We start from the raw sequence: 16,189 nt of genomic DNA on the forward strand, positions 1-16,189 counted from the left end.
AAAAGTTAGCCAGGAAGATCTTAAGCATTTGTGGAACTTCATTTGCCTCTGTACGTTTGTTTAGCTCACTTGAATAGACGTGATTGTTTAGGTTTATAGTGTTCAGGGTCAGAACTTCAGGCAAACAGATTTCAGCTGCCAAAACCCCAGATTTTTCCATTATTAGTGAGGGAATACATTGTTTGGATTCACAGAGCTCTGGCTTATACTTGTAACATATAAGTTCTCTTGAATTTGATTGGATCTGGAATACTCAGAGCTTTTAGGAATCTATTCCAGAAATGGCAAAAATCCTTTGGCTGACCTCACAGGCAAAGGCACACTCACAGATCATTATTTCATAGATTTTGGAAAGAGTAAACACTTTCCAGCTCCTAAAAAGATAATCCTGAAAGTGAAAAAAAAAAAGGAGGGGAAATTAAAACAAAGAATACTCGATACACGTTTTATCTTTAGATACACACATAGAGCTTCCACACAAACGAAGGGAAATCTCATCTACCTGTTTAAATCATCATCCAACCCATTTGCACAGACTGAAACTGACTTCATTTTATTCTGATTACCAAACAGTCTTAAACTCACTCTGAAGAGGCATGATCAGGCTACAAAATATGCTATATCAGTAACAAATGCAATTTATAATTTGGGTACAGTCCCAACTAGGTCTTTGGTATAGGCTCAATTCTGAGAGAATGGAGCTTCATTTCAGTAAGTCAGGCCCTTGTTTGTGTAGAAGAGTTTTTACAATAAACATGGCATCTTTTCCTCCAAGGCAAAACAAAGCCAATTTTCTTATGGAAAGAGAAGCAAAGGAAGTATCAGTAGAATAAGTAAGTATCACGATAAGTTGAAACACACAAATAGGTTCTATTTCCAAATCTATTAGCAGTGTGGAAATTCTCTTCCTTTTCTCCATGTCCATTTCTAAAGTTTGTTCTGGAAATCTAATTAACGTAGGAAGCTTTCCAGAGCAAGGCCTATACTTGCTGTGATTATATTTGTCTGACATCCTAGTAAGTGCTAGTGAAAGTATTTTAATTAAGTATATTTACTGTTGTTGCATGTTATGGAAGCAAGACAAGAACAAAAGTGAAAGGAAAGGTGATAAAACCTTTTGAACCAAGATAATTTGAAATACCTGAGCAAATAGAAAAAAAAAGATCTTGAGAGTAATAGAAAAGGGGAGGGAAAGGGGAAAAATGGGATGACGTTGAAGTAGATGGGACAAATGCTGAGCAGAGATTAAAAATAAAAACAACAAAAATCGGCTTGAAGTCAAATGCCAGAACTGTATTTCCTGGCAGTGGTCATTTGCAGTGTGTTGCATCACTGTGCCACAGGAGTCAGATGGATATTAAGTTAGTCTTTGAAGATAATACTTGTCTTGCCAGTATGGAGCCTGCCTTCGCCTTTATTACTGAAGGAGGATGTTTTTATTTGCCTAGTGCAATGCATTACATACATAAATTCCACCCACTCAGCAAGTCAAATTAATGCTAACCCACAAAATACATTAGGTATAGGCTTAAATCAGTCACTTTTTAAGATATAATGCAACCTAGATCCTATCCAGCTTTGCAATATATTCACCATTCAAAACACCCTGCAAACACTTTTCAACATGTTTTGTTTGTTGAGGTGTCTCTCCTTTGCTAGCAACATAGAGACGTAAAGAATACAGGATCTAATTTGTGTTGCCCCGTGATCACTGCCAATGAAAGTGAGAGCTACCAAAACCATTCACTGCCATGGGAGAATGCAGCCAGCTGAAAATCATTACTTGCTCACGTAACAGTAAAACCTAGCACTTTTAATCACAAGCAGTTTAGTTTGCATGGGGATTATGTGACCATCTTGTTTGACCTGAAATCTCTTCAAGTGATAGCTAAAAGAGAATGCTGACAAATTGGGTGTGAATCTTTAACAATCGGTAAAATTAAGGTCTGCTTAATGGAGATGTGCAAATTTTCTCTACTTATCAAACTGTCATATTTTACATAATATTAAGCATTTGTGTGCATAATCAATTATGAATTATAATGTGTATAATGTATCAGTTATAAAAAATAAAATCAAAGTCAACAAAGCAATTCCTGCAGTTGCAGGGCTACACCTAATAAAATAATTTGAGATGTGAAAGAGATGGGAAAGATAAAAAGAAAAAAAAAAAAGAGAAAATTCAGAATACAGACACTTCCCTAGAGGGGAATGGAGGACATAGATACAATTCTACAGCACGTGCCACTCTTTTGTCAATATTTACCCAGCAAGCGGAATGGTAATGTGCACTCATTATTAAACTCAGCCTTCTAATAGTTTCTGGCTCTTGATATGGTTGCTCTGTGTAAATTATGCCAGGGGTTATGTTTGGATTGTGCCACTGGCATAGTTATTTCAGATCTATGTCTTGTTTCCAGATGGTTCATCTGTTTGTTTCCTTAATATATTCAAGATTCATTGTGTTTGCCAGAAATTTACACATTTTTAATGTTGGTTAGCTAGATAAATCTGATCTTAGACAAAAGAGAAAGAACTAACATCTGTAGTTTTTCACGCTAATGCTAACTTAAAAATTTCCCTAAACAGTGAAAGCACAATAAAGTTTTTGAAAGGTTAGCCAAACATTAGAGATGTTTTTGTTCATCAAATATCATACAAAGTAAAACAGATCCGCTCAGCTTTATCAAATGATTTCCTTTAGAGTAGGAAGCCAAGACGTGCACGAAGCTAGTCATAGACCATGTTATTCCTGCCAAGTTTCAGACTCCGGTTCCTAGTCCAGAAACAAACAGTATCCCACACCACAGTAGATTCATATAGTGCTCCCTTTAAAATATTTTGTGGCATTTATTACTACTTTTCCTCAAAATCAGGCACTGCCTTTGATGACAGGGAAATAGGTTATCATACGTTCAAACTGTTTTTTCAAGCTTTCCTAGTGGAACTCAACAATGTGTCTTTATTTTCCCCTTCTGTTCTCCACACAGTTCTTGTGAGAATGTTTACAGCAGACGGAAAAGTATCCACTGTTTTTACAATTTCTTTACATTAATGTCATATAGTTCTGGATATGGGAGATTTTAAAGGCATCTACCATTGTACTGGCTACCGTATACACGCAGCCTATATTCCCAAAGTTCATGGCTACTTAAGCAACTGGAGCAAATAGTTGCCATAATCAATTTACAGGTAAGAAACTGGGCATAGGAGGGTGACTTGTACCAGTCAAAAAGACTGGGAGACACTCAGATGGAGCTGAAGTCTTCTGAGTTACAGCCCAATGCAGCTTAATACTTTCTAGAATAGATTATACAAGCAAAGGAATGGGGAGAAGTGTGAAATGTTAACTGCTCTTTCTGATACATTGCAATATAATCAGGAAAAATGTTTTAAAGGATCAGACCTCTTGTCTTGAAGACTGTCACACATCATAGTCACTAACGTGGAGAGTCACTGTTTCAAAATTACCTGATGAACTCACAAAAGCACTACGTCATGGGTTCTTGTATAACATACATTTTCCAAGTGTTATAAATGGAATTTCTGCAACTTAGTAGAGTTTTAATCCTGTAATTGATGTTTGGCCCTGTTAGAACTGCATTACAATATTGGAATGTTTAAAAAAACTGTCCCTTTATCAAATTTTATAAACATGAAATTTGGTTTTGGAGTAGCAATTAAATGTATCTGAATTCTGTATACATACTAAAAGTGAGTTGTTTTAAGCAAAGGATTCAGAAATTCTTGGCCAGAAAACCCCAAAACTTTAAACTACTGCGGTAAATGTGCTGATTTTTTAACCTCGCAATGTTTGTACTTCTAGTATTTGCTCTACAGCAAAAAAACATATATCTAAACGCATCCGTATATCTAAATGCATAGATATAATAAATACAGAAGCAGCTGCAGAATCTAGAGATCTCAGAATTTCAGAAAAGCACCAAGTATTTTGAGCTGTCAACACCACATGAAAATGCAGGATGTGAACACATTGAAAAATATTAAATAAAAAAAGATCAAAAGCACCCTGTTGCAGTAGATTATATAGCCAAAGTTTTGGGTATATTGGACAGGAAGATTAATGCTTTTATAATGTTATTACTTGGTACAAAAGAAAAATTGATACAAGGCATAAGAAAGAATCATTTTTCCACTTGACAAAGCCTGTTGAGCTAGCTTGTAGTTGACTAGTGTATCATAATTTTTCCCTTCTGAACCAGAGGCCAGCATGTAAGAACCAGGGGCTTCGTTTACCAATGAAGCTCTGCCTTCCTAGGCATCTGCAGGTACTAAATGATCTTTGACCAGGCTCACAGAAGCCTACACAGATATCTGTGAACGTTCATTTTCCAAGCAATTCTCTTTGTGCTGAAGCTTGTTGAAAATACAGTAAGCAAATTTTAAAAATCAATATATATGTTCTACATCAATAACATTCACCACGGATATTTGAATCTAAAGGTTCTTTAGTTCCTGAGAGTCAAAACAAATCTTTATTCCATAAAACCCTGCAGTATTTTAAAGTTTTTTTATTGAAAATTTTTTGCCTCATAATGTGCTGAAAAAGAGTGGGAAGCCATAGTTTAATAAATAGCATGTTTCTAAAAGACATCAGATTGTCCTAATTGATTCTTACGGGGGAAAAATAACCCAGCTCTAACAACATTACAAAATATTTTTTTTTTTAATAGGAAGCATATTTTTCAAAAATAAGTTATTGAGAGAAAACGTTCTGTCCAGCTCTTCCCAAAACACATTCCTACAGACATGGTTACTTAGAGAAGCATGGCATTAGCTCTTCACAGAGAATCTCCGTAACAACCTCTGCTTACCTCTTCACTGTCATGGTAAACTGTACAGTATGCTGTCTTTCAATATGGCACATTATCATCCCAAATTTTGCAACTGGCCATTTAGCTACCACCCCTGTTAGTAGGTAATAGTCTGGGTCACAGCATTACAGTGCAAATGATGTTCAGAAGAAAGGGGAAAAATATGTAACAATCTCATTCCAAATATGCATAGCAAGTGCTTTAAACTTCCTTACATTTCTGCTGTGATCAGTGTTCAGCTGTCACTTGAATTGTTAACAGTGCTTATAAAAATAAGTGTTAATTTTTGTAATGTCTCTGCTTATGGTGTGCAAGATGTATTCAAAACTGGTCCAAAATTAAAAAAAGAAAAAAAGGAGCTGCTTACCCTGGGCTGCATGTATATGTCCCAGTACCTCAGGTTTTAACAATGCTGAAATCCTGAAAAGTTAAAAAATAAAAAATTAAAGAATATGGCTTGCATTTAAAATATGTCTCAGAGCTAAGTGTCATCTTCCCAACCCAAGGTGAATTTTGTTTGGTTTGATGTCATACAACAAAGTACACATACTACAAAGCAGACAGATAAATTTTCACACATAGACAAGTCTAGTAACCCAAGAATATTGGAGTATTTGCTACACTATTGTATGGTGGGCAGAAATTGCTTATGCAGAAGTAACCTGTGGATGCAACACGTTTTGTATCATCTGCTCACATACTGCACTGGTCAGTGGAGATGCAGCCTCCTTTCCATCTAGCTTATTTCCTACTACAGGAAGCCAAAGCATCATTCTTCACTTCAAGATGTCTTGGGTAGTTGTTTATGTAAGTGAAGCAGCACTATAACTTTTATAATTCACTTTCAGAGAATTTCCTTTGAACAGAAGAACCAATATCCGTTGAATGCTAAGCTTTATGTCTCACAAACAAATCCTGCTGTACTGCAGAAATTCAAGAAACAAATCTGCATGGGATAGCTATCCAGAAAATGCTGAGCCATAACCTCTGATTGTCCAGCCCTGCTCCTTTTGTTAGCAGTGTGTAATGGCATTTATCCCTGTGCTGTAGCATTCTCACATTTATTTCATCATTATTTAGAGCCAAATGGTGATGATGAAGCAGCAGAAACAAAGCTCAGTGTTCTGGCCCACCTATCAGAGAAAGAATTATACTGCAGCACAGGTCACACATTAAGAACTATCGTTTCAGAAAAAAGGTCCCCCTTTACTACTGTGTTTTTCTCTTCAGTTCCAGTGTATCCATTGTTTATCAAAACAGTGGCTCCATATTTTAGCAATCTCCATGAAATATACATTACTTTATGGGACATCTGGTAGTTATCGAGTTCTACTACTCAGCTCCCTAGTAGCTCTGACTTCCAGTCAGCAGCTCTGATAACATATTTCCTTCTCTGTGCCCTATTACCCTCACACATCTCACATCTATCTGATAACATTATTCTCCCTGGAGGAATGCCTCTCAGCAAACTATTCTGCTAGATATGCTTTCTCTCATAACTTCTCTAAACTTGTTACTAAGTTCATACCTAATCATCCAACCTCCTGTTTAAAAGCAATTGCTACTCCTCAGCAACACTCCATCACACCATACCTCAGCAGTAACTCCAAGGGGGAAAATATAGGCTTTCCTTATTGCTGGTAGCATAGTTTGAATGTACATGTGTGCTTGGAAAGTCTGATCAGCTATTGGAGCAATCAAAGAGCATGGAAGGTTGCTCAACCATTACCCAAGAGTTTATACTCAAGTTGCTAAATGATTGCAGTAACAGTAACAAAAGTTACTAGTAGGATTCCTTTAGCAAACACTGGGTGGAAGATACCTGGTGCTCTTCTGGCTAGAAGTCACTGGTTTTGGAAGTATATTTTGAATGTTATGAAAGATTATTGAGGAGGTGAGAATTGTTGGGTTTTGTGCTTATACCTAAAGCAGGACTTTTAAGGGAAGTTTTAGAACAGTGTAATCCTGAACGCCTTCTGGGTGAAGTGTTAAAGAGCCCATGACTGAACAGCAATCGGAAATCCATGCAAAATTCAAATTCTACTATAAATCCAGAAGCAGAAACAGCTCGTTTCAGTTGATCAAGAACCTGTAGTTAAGTAACATATAAAGCCAGCTAGCTTTTTCTGCAGTTCTCCTACTTTTCCAAGTTACTAAATTTCAACACTTCTGTTGGAAACACCTTAGAAAATAACTGCTAGCTTCTTGGAACCTCTAACTCTCAAGTCATAAAAGTAGTAGCAAATGTTGGACAGGGCTGTTAAAACTTCTTTCATACTCCTATAAAACCCCTAGGTTTAATTGGAAGAGCCATGTCTTTGATCTTTTAACATGGAGTGGTTCTGGAACTTCATAATCCTGACAGGTTTGTCAGAAGTAACAAAGTCAAAACCCACACTCCAGCTGCTGGGGAGTGAACAGCTACACAACAAAAGATATGCTGTTTGTCAGTACATAAGTACTAGACATACTGTTTTAAGCAAGGAAGCCATACACTCTGACTTCAGTTACCTAAAAGGCTTCAGTCATCCGCACCGAAAAGAAAAAGATGTGCATTTGCAGAGTACTTGTGAGATATCTGCAAATATCAACTTTATTTTCCTGAGGCTCATTATCAGGCCTATTCTGGCAATAAGAAATATCTTCAGTCAAGCAGAAAAATATCTTCAGTCTTTTAGAACTGCTTTAAAACTGTTCGTACATGCATATTGTTGATGAGAGGTATGATTAAGGGTTGAATGTAAAGTTACACTTGCAATTATTTGTATCAAGTTCTTTTTTCAGTGAATGGCAGGTTCAAGCAAGCATTTAGTAAAATAATTCAAGTCACAGACAAATCTGTGGGCTCTAAACAATGAAAATGAAGCTCTCCCATTTCCCTGTCCTGGGCCTCAACTCCAGGAATCTTTGATCTGTACTCAACAGTCTTTTTTTTCTTTCTTTCTTTTCCAAAGCTTGCAGGACAAGAACATCTCTTTTCTGCTACAGAAGCACGTTCACTCTTTCCCAAATGGTATGTTTGAAATTCCTCAGTTAACATTCTTTCACTAGATAATGAGCCATTAGCATCATTCGCCTATGTGATGAAGATGATATTGCCATTTGCAATTTGAGTAAAGGAACAAAATTGATCGCCGTGGTTCGCTGCTTCGCGACTGTCCCGGTCAAAACCGCAGCGACCGACGGCGAGGTACAGGAGAGTTTCTGTGGGTTCCCTCATCCAGGGAGCCCCGAGATAACGGAGCGGCCCAGCAGCTTTCACGAGAGCGGCTGACGCGCCGTTGGCGTTGCCTGGGCAACGGCTCTGCATCCACAGCCCCCTGCCTAGAAAACGCCTCCGGGAGGGCAACGGCGCGTCGCCTCCCAGCAGGACGGAGCGGAGGAGTCAGGGTGTGTGCATCATGTGGGCTGCTCAAACGTGCACAAACCGTAAGCCGTCCTTTCACGGGACTGCACAGTGAGGAGGGCTGTCATCACTGTGAAGAGAGTGATAAGGCGGGGGCACCCGTTAACGGGCTGGTAACGGGGGAGGGTGGTGGTAGCATTACCGGCAGCAGGGCAGGGCTGATTAGTCACACCCCATTAAGGCTACCCGAATAGTGCTGGTGAGTCTGCTGGTTTGCCATGGCTGCGCCCCGGCGGAAGGCTACTGCCAGGAAAAACGTGGAGACCCAGAGGTCCCATGTTCACATAAAAGGAAAATTGCGGCCAAGGAGAATGTGGAGACCCAGACTGAGGTCCCGAAGGAAGATGCTAGTGTGCAGGTCTCTGGCTTAGTGAGTACCAGAGCCTGGCCTTTGCAGTGCTAGGTGAGGGAGATGGCACTTGTGTAAGATGCAACCAGCTAAATGACTTACTCAGCCCTGTGGTTGACCTGAAGGATGAGATGGAGAGGCCGAGGAGCATAAAGGAATGTGACAGGGAGATTGGTGCCAACCCTTTGGAGCCAGCTGGGGCTCCACATGGAGCACGTCACCTCCTGCTGCCTTACAAACAGGTGACAGAAGGGAACCAGCAGGCTGACAGTGTTACCCCATGTCCTCTCCTCCTCCTATCAACAACGGTGAAGAACTGGGAGATGTGGGGCAGTGGCAAAAGACTCCTGCTCAGAGATGCAGATGCATCCTCCCAGAGTTTCCCGTGCCTCCCCAGCTGCCCCTGCAGAACAGGTACAGTGCTCTGCAGGGACAACTGGACAATGCCAGTGATGGTGGTTCTCTCCAGTTGGTGGTGTTACCAAAGTCTAACCAGACCTCACTCAGCATAAAAACCTCATCGGCAAACAAAAAACAATGGCTCATTGTCATTGGTGACTCTCTGCTGAAGGGAGCAGAAGGGCTAATACGTAGACCAGACCCTCTATACAGGGAAGTCTGTTGCCTTCTTGAAGCCCGGGTTAGAGACATAACAAAGAAACTTCCTTCCCTAGTTCCACCCTCAAATTACTACCCCCTATTATTGTTTCAGGTAGGCAGCAATGAAATAGGAAGAACTTCCCTAAAAGCTACGAAAAAGGACTTCAGAGCCTTGGGGCAACAGGTAAAGAGTGTGGGAGCACAAGTTGTGTTCTCCTCTATCCCTCCAGGTACAGGGAATGATGAGGGACTAAATACGAAGGGCCAACAGATTAATACCTAGCTCTGAGCCCGTGTGCCTGGCAGGGGTTTGGGTTTTTTGACCTCTGCTCTGTTTCCACAAGACCAGGCCTGCTGACAATCAATAGGAGTAGTTTCTCCCACCAGTGGAAAGGGGTCTTAAGATGGGAGTTGGGAAGGTTCATTGATAGAGCTTTAAGTATGAAGGGGGTTGGGGGTGTAACCAGGGGTCACTAGAATGGAGGCTCTATGTAAAGTCCCAGTGCATGTAGGAGAGGAATGTGCTAGTAAGATCCCACAGCCTTGTGTCTTGGTGAAGGAGGAGGATGACTCACCCTTTTGTAGGAAGAACATGAGAGTTGGTGCAGGTTGGTTGGCTATGGAAACACTTGAGTATAGTCATGAAGGTATTAAGACTTCTGCCATTCAAAAGGAGGCACAGCTCACATGCTTTTACATTAATGCATGCAGCATGGGTAATAAACAGGAGGAGCTGGAGGCCACTTTGAGGTCAGAAAGCTATGATATAGTCACCATCATGGAAATACGGTGAAATGAGTTGCACAGCTGGAGCGCTGTGATGGATGGATGGTTCAAAAGATATAGGCAAGGCAGGAAAGGCGGTGGTGTAGTCCTCGATGTTAAGAAAGAATATAAATGGATGGAAATGAATGATGGTGAAGATAAGGTTGACTGCTTATGGGTCAGAATAAAAGTGAAGGTCAATACGACTGATACTATCATGGGAGTCTACTACAGGCCATAAAGAGATGGACAAGACACTTTATAGACAGTTGAGTAAGCTCTCCAAGGTCTCTCCCCCTTGTTCTTATGGAGGACTTCAACTTCCCAGACATCTGCTGGATTTATAAGACAGCAGGCAGGGAGCAGTCCCAGAGGTTCCTAGAGTGTGTGGGAGATAACTTCCTGACACAGCCGGTGAAGGAGCCAACAAGGGGAAGCAAAATCCTGGACCTGCTGTTTGTTAACAGAGAAGGTCTTGTGGGGGATGTAAAAGTTGGAGGCCATCTGGGGCACAGTGATCATGAGATGCTAGATTTCTTGATTATTTTTGAACCACAGAGGGGAGTCAGCAGAACTGCTACCTTGGACTTCCAGAGGCATATTTAACTTCTTTAAGACCATGGTTGAGAAGGTCCCTTGGGAGGTAGCTTTGGAGATCGTGGGAGCCAAGAAAGGCTGAGAACACTTTAAGGAAGCAATTTTAAAGGTGGAGGAGCTGGCCATCCTCACGTCATGGAAGATGAGCCGATGGGCAAGGAGGTTGGACTGGCTGAAGAGAAACCTTTGGCTGGAACTCAAGATTGTGGTTGGACTTCATGATCTTTAGGGTCTTTTCCAACCTGAGTGATTCTATATGGGAGTCTACATATTGTTTTAAGTATCTATTAGCTCACAGTGGCTTGTCACAGCAAGAAGGCTGGACAGACACTCAAAAAAATGGTTGTTTAACAGGGAGAAATACAGTAAAATTGTTTATTGGGCACTATGTTCTTACAGGCAAAGTAAATGTCACTGAGAAGTCTGTTTGTAATTTTAAAACTTCATGTTGGATTCTTTAGCACTGTTCAAAAATCAATTTTGTATGGAATTTATGTGAGTGCTCCATTATTAATGAAGCAGCAGTAGGTACCATGGCTGCACTCTCAGAACAGCAGAACCTGAGAAGTAAGTGGATGCTGCCACACAAAATGCATTGCTTCAGAGCGCTCGGCTCTGCATTCTTTATACTGTGACTCTGCCTGGGACCATGTCCTTATTCCACTTGTAATCAAAAGAATGTCAAAGGCTGGGGTGGTGGTGAGTTATCGGTGTATCTCCTCAGGCCTTCACCTGGCTCAAGGTAATTTCACCTGCATGGGCTCTGAGTTCATTCAAAAGTTTGTACAATTAAATTCAAATTGAATTTTTTGTACAAATCAATCAGAAATATGTTCAAGAATATTTTCTTAAAAAAAGAAAGAACTATTTTCTTCTGTTAATATAATGCAAAGCCTGCCGCTTTCTAACTGAACAAGTCGCTTTTGTATCTAATGCATTCTGGCTGCTGCATCTTTCTGTAAGATTTACATACATGTCATTGCTTGGATTTCATGAGTAACAAACAGAACTGTGATTTCTTCATCCTAGTAATGTAATGTAATCCACATTTTGAATTACAATTTTGAATTTGTATTACAATTCCCACTATGCATCGGATCTTCAATGTCTCCTGATGTGCTGAGATTACCATAGATCTTAGCCTAATGTAGGACATGCTGAAGCATGTGTTTGACCTCAAGTACTCTAAGGTACTTATATAAAACTGGAATGAGACTTGGAATGAGGCTTTCTATGCAAATGTACAGGTGAAATGCACAGGTAGATACAAAACATTAAAGACTAAAGTGCTTCAGGAAAGTTAGCAGACAAATATTTAGGAGAGACGTTTTTGCTCTCAGAAAAACAACACTGTTCACTTGCCTGAGGTTTTAGGTTGCTTTGACCTTTTAAAAACCCTCTTTCTTGCATTCAATAAATTTATCTCTGTAAAAGGAAATAACATTTCCATATTGACCCTGATGTTTACAAATTGATAATGACAATTTTCTATTAAACTGAATCCACATGTTGAAAACTCATAGCCCAACACTATTACATAGTGTATTAAATAATGACTAATAAAATAAATAAAGACTGTGTACTTAACTAGCTAACAGACAAATTCTGAATAGTGCCTAATACAACAAAATCCACTGTTCGGAATTTATGAGACTCATCATCATTTAATTAACAATATAAATATTCAAAAATTTCTAATAAAATGTTATAATTGTAATAAGATAGTCTGCTATATGAATTATGGAGTATTAATTCACACCCAGTTGTGTTGAAACTGGGCATGAATGAATAGATCATAATTCATAACCTGTCACATCCTAGTGCTGAAAAATAAGAATGCAGAAAAAATAAAATAGAATGATGTCTTGCAGAGACAAATTAAAATCTCAAAAAAACTCAAAAATCTTAAAAAACATTATTAACATAATTTATTGTTCTGATTTTTTTCAATAACAAACTTCCCTCTACTAAATGAGGCTCGATCTTTTAGTCCTTACACATGGAAAATGTCAGCTTCAGCAGACAGTGATGTGGTGGTGCTGACTTCAGGGATCTTGCCAGAAACACTTGTAGAGATGCTCAGATCTGCAGCAGCCAAGAATTCGGCTGATTAACTTAAGGAGCAATTTCTCTAGTAAAAGGACACCAAAATGACAGCTCTCATCGAGTAATTAGGCTGCGTGGCATGTTTTCATAAATTCAAATCATAAACTGATTTGTCAAAACTACACTTCGATGAGAGTCTTACTTGAACCAGGCTGATACTTATCACAGAATCACAGAATTGTAGGGGTTGGAAGGGACCTCTAGAGATCATCGAGACCAACCCCCTGCCAAAGCAGGTTCCCTACAGCAGGTCACACAGGTAGGCATCCAGGCGAGACATTCTTGAATATCTCCACAGAAGGAGACTTCACAACCCCCCTGGCAGCCTGTTCCAGTGCTCCGTCACCTCACTGTAAAGATGCTGCAGCTTATGTCCATTTACCCTTGCCCTGTCTCCATGCACCACTGAAAAGAGACTGGCCTCACCGCTATGGCCCCCACACCTCAGATATTTATAAACCTGGATTAGATCTCCTCTCACTCGTCTTTTCTCAAGGCTAAATAGACCCAGTTCACTTAACCTTCCTTCATAGGGGAGATGCTCCAGGCCCTCCACCATCTTTGTGGCCCTCCGCAAAAGAAGAAAAAGAACAGAAACCTCAAACGATCTTTATATTTTCTAACTCAAAAATGTTGATTTTTTATTTCAAGCTGATGTTAATTTTTAATTTGTGAACACTTTTAAATGTGTGTATACATTCAATAAAATACTTTCATTTGTTCTGTGAACCAGAATGTCAATTATTGGCTAGCTCTGGAAAGAAAATACAGTGTTTGGTCACTTGTATTTAAAGCACTCAGTATGTGAAATGTTTCCAGAGAATCTAACAGCATGAATTTTCAAGATACTTGAATTTGAATCAGAGTCAGTCTTGAAAATCATCCATCCATGTCTGGAAAAGTTAATATTAATCTCATCTAACTCAAGAGTAAAAATAGTGATCCAGCCCGTTTCACTCAAGTTCCTCTGAAAGGACTTCCTTTGTCCTGTGGGCAAGACACATTGTCGTAATGTAACAGCAATGCAGTAATTAACAGCAATTTGAGCTCTATTCTGGTTCTCACTGAGTGCAACCAGATTACAATCATTGTATCTCTGCTCCATATCTGCCTGTTATAAACTCTCTACAAACAATAAGGGGGACAGAGAATAATTTTTCTGTTGGGCCAAATTCAGTCATGACCCAAAGACTGTGGCAAAACATACCACACACTTGGTTTCCCTGAGACATACTTGCTGGAAAGCTCCATACTGCCCTTCCTGTTCAGTGCACATTAGTTTTTTTTTACTTCTCAGTAATCTCCACCTCTACTCCGAAATAGTTGTCACTACTAACATTTATAGACAACTATGTGGCTACTATGACTGTAAATCTGCATCCGTCTCACTGCAGGCAAAGTACTTAATGCAAGCTAGAAAACTCAAATATTGGATTACATTAATTCAGTGATAACCCAGTTGTTGCTCAAACTTACGTGAGGTAAAGAAAGAGAGAACAAGAGGACAGGATGCTACTTTTATTTCTCAACACTACCTCTTTTATTACCAGTGTGACTGAACATCAAGGGTGAAATCTTAGCCCTTACAAAATTAGTGGGAATTTTGCCATTGACATCAATAGAGTCAGGATTTGACCCTGAGTGAGCACAGCTCCCATATGTGCTCCCATAATGAATGTTAGGAATTACTGTCTGGTAGCATATGGAGTCCATTTATGCATTATGAATAAGGTTATTATTTAAAATAGAAGATAAATGTTAACTGCTATATTCATGCTTGCCTTTCACATATCAAAAACAAAAGATAGGAATGATATCATCCATTACATATATATATATTTTAAACTGTATTGGGTAAAAATTTAAACCATTGGGAAAGAACAAGGGAAAGGTAACCAGCAATCTATCAAATTCTATGCTGTTTTATAATGACATAAGCCAGGTTGACTGAGTTCTAGATTTTCTATTGCTTGTCAGTTTAAACAGTTCATTAGCATCAATATAACGCCAGTTTTCTGTTTGTGAATTAACATTACTATTTAAAGAAATATATTTGAAGGAATAAGAACGGAGAAAAAGCCAAAAAAGGGAATCTAATCCCTCATGGCTCTGTACTGCCTGACCTTTCCCACCAGAAAAACGATCCTGCCTCTTTGGAAATGTGGCTCAGTGCCACCCCCACTACAGACATGGTTTCAAACTGCCTTGGAGTTCTGCCACAGAGAACCTCTGGCTTATTATAAAGGACAGATGCCAGACAAACTGGCTGAGATGTGGTTGGTTTTTATAGACTTCCAATTTGAAAGTTATGCTATACAAATGTGATTAGATCTGACTGGAATGTTATATGTTATTTTCTTTTATTGAAGTTTAATTGTTTCCTTATTCAACTGTCATCTCCCCATTTGACAAACACTTGTGCATCACTGGTAAGATGCAATCGTCAGCCCAGATTTGTCTTCATATAGCACTGCTCTGTGGATCATTTTTGTTCCTCAAAGAAATAGAGAGCACTGGACCATCTCCAAAAGCTCCACTTCTTTCCTGAGCTGCAGGCCCAAGATCGACATGCAGTACTCCAGTCGGGGCCTGAAAAAATCAGAGTAGTGAGGGACAAACAGCACCCTCTCGCTGCTACTCTCTTGCCTCTCTTTGCCATATGTCCAGCCTAAAGAGGAGATGTGAGAAAGGAGATGGGTAGAGATGTTCAAGCAGAGAGAGCCAAAGTGGCGTAAGGAAAAAATAAGTAAAGAACAGATTTGATTGTTTCTTCATTCGATAGCTCTTTTCAAATGGATGGTAGAAGGCAGTACACCAAACATAAAGAGGCACCACTTATAGGAACCATGACAGTGATGTCAGATAGGGCGGAAAAAGGTGGTTGCCAAGCAACAAGAAAAGGCATCACAGAAACGAGGAATGCTGTAGTGCCAGCCAGAGATCACTCCCAGAAAAGTAAACTAGGGAGAAAGTCTGTGTTCGGGATGAAATGGGAGGGCAGCAGGACATGAAACTACTTCCCTCTTTCTTTCCATCCCCTTACCACCAATGTAGACATACAGATTCAGAAGAAAACCAGAGAAAGAGAGAAACCTGGCTGGCTGGCGAGCAACCCAGTGAGCAGGGCCATGCAGGGGAGGGCAGGGGACAGCAGCAAAGGTTGCGGATGCTTCTTTGTTGCTTCTCCTCTGCCTTACAGATGAACACCCAGGAAATGCCCGACCCCGACCATGAAGACTATTCCTGAGCCATGAAACAGAGGGCCACCCTCATCAGAAAAGATAAGTGAAAATAGATAACATCTCCTCCTCTGAGTCCTACAGGACTCCAGCAGCCTCCTAGCTTGCCCCAGCACCTCCACAGCTTTTCTACCTGATTTCACGTAACGTGGTCACACACCAGGTGCTGGCACCAGACCTTCTCACTGCAGGGGCCACAGCAGCTGGGCTTGGGGACACTGGCAGCCCAGACAGAGAGAAACCTGGCTGGCTGACGAGCAACCCAGTGAGCAGGGCCATGCAGGGGAGGGCA

At 40.1% G+C, this 16,189-nt stretch overlaps 1 long non-coding RNA gene across 2 annotated transcripts in view; it reads right to left on the bottom strand.

Annotated features, from left to right (window-relative positions):
* LOC128077190 (uncharacterized) overlaps window positions 1-16,189 on the bottom strand; it is a 382,865-nt gene that overhangs the window by 252,770 nt on the left and 113,906 nt on the right. For both annotated transcript variants that reach the window (XR_008204871.1, XR_008204874.1), the window contains exon 3: window positions 5,203-5,255. This is a non-coding gene — a long non-coding RNA (uncharacterized LOC128077190). The remainder of the gene's footprint in view (window positions 1-5,202; window positions 5,256-16,189) is intronic.

Source organism: Tympanuchus pallidicinctus, unplaced genomic scaffold (assembly GCF_026119805.1).
Source record: "Tympanuchus pallidicinctus isolate F22 unplaced genomic scaffold, pur_lepc_1.0 scaffold15, whole genome shotgun sequence".
Taxonomy (NCBI): Eukaryota; Metazoa; Chordata; class Aves; order Galliformes; family Phasianidae; genus Tympanuchus; species Tympanuchus pallidicinctus.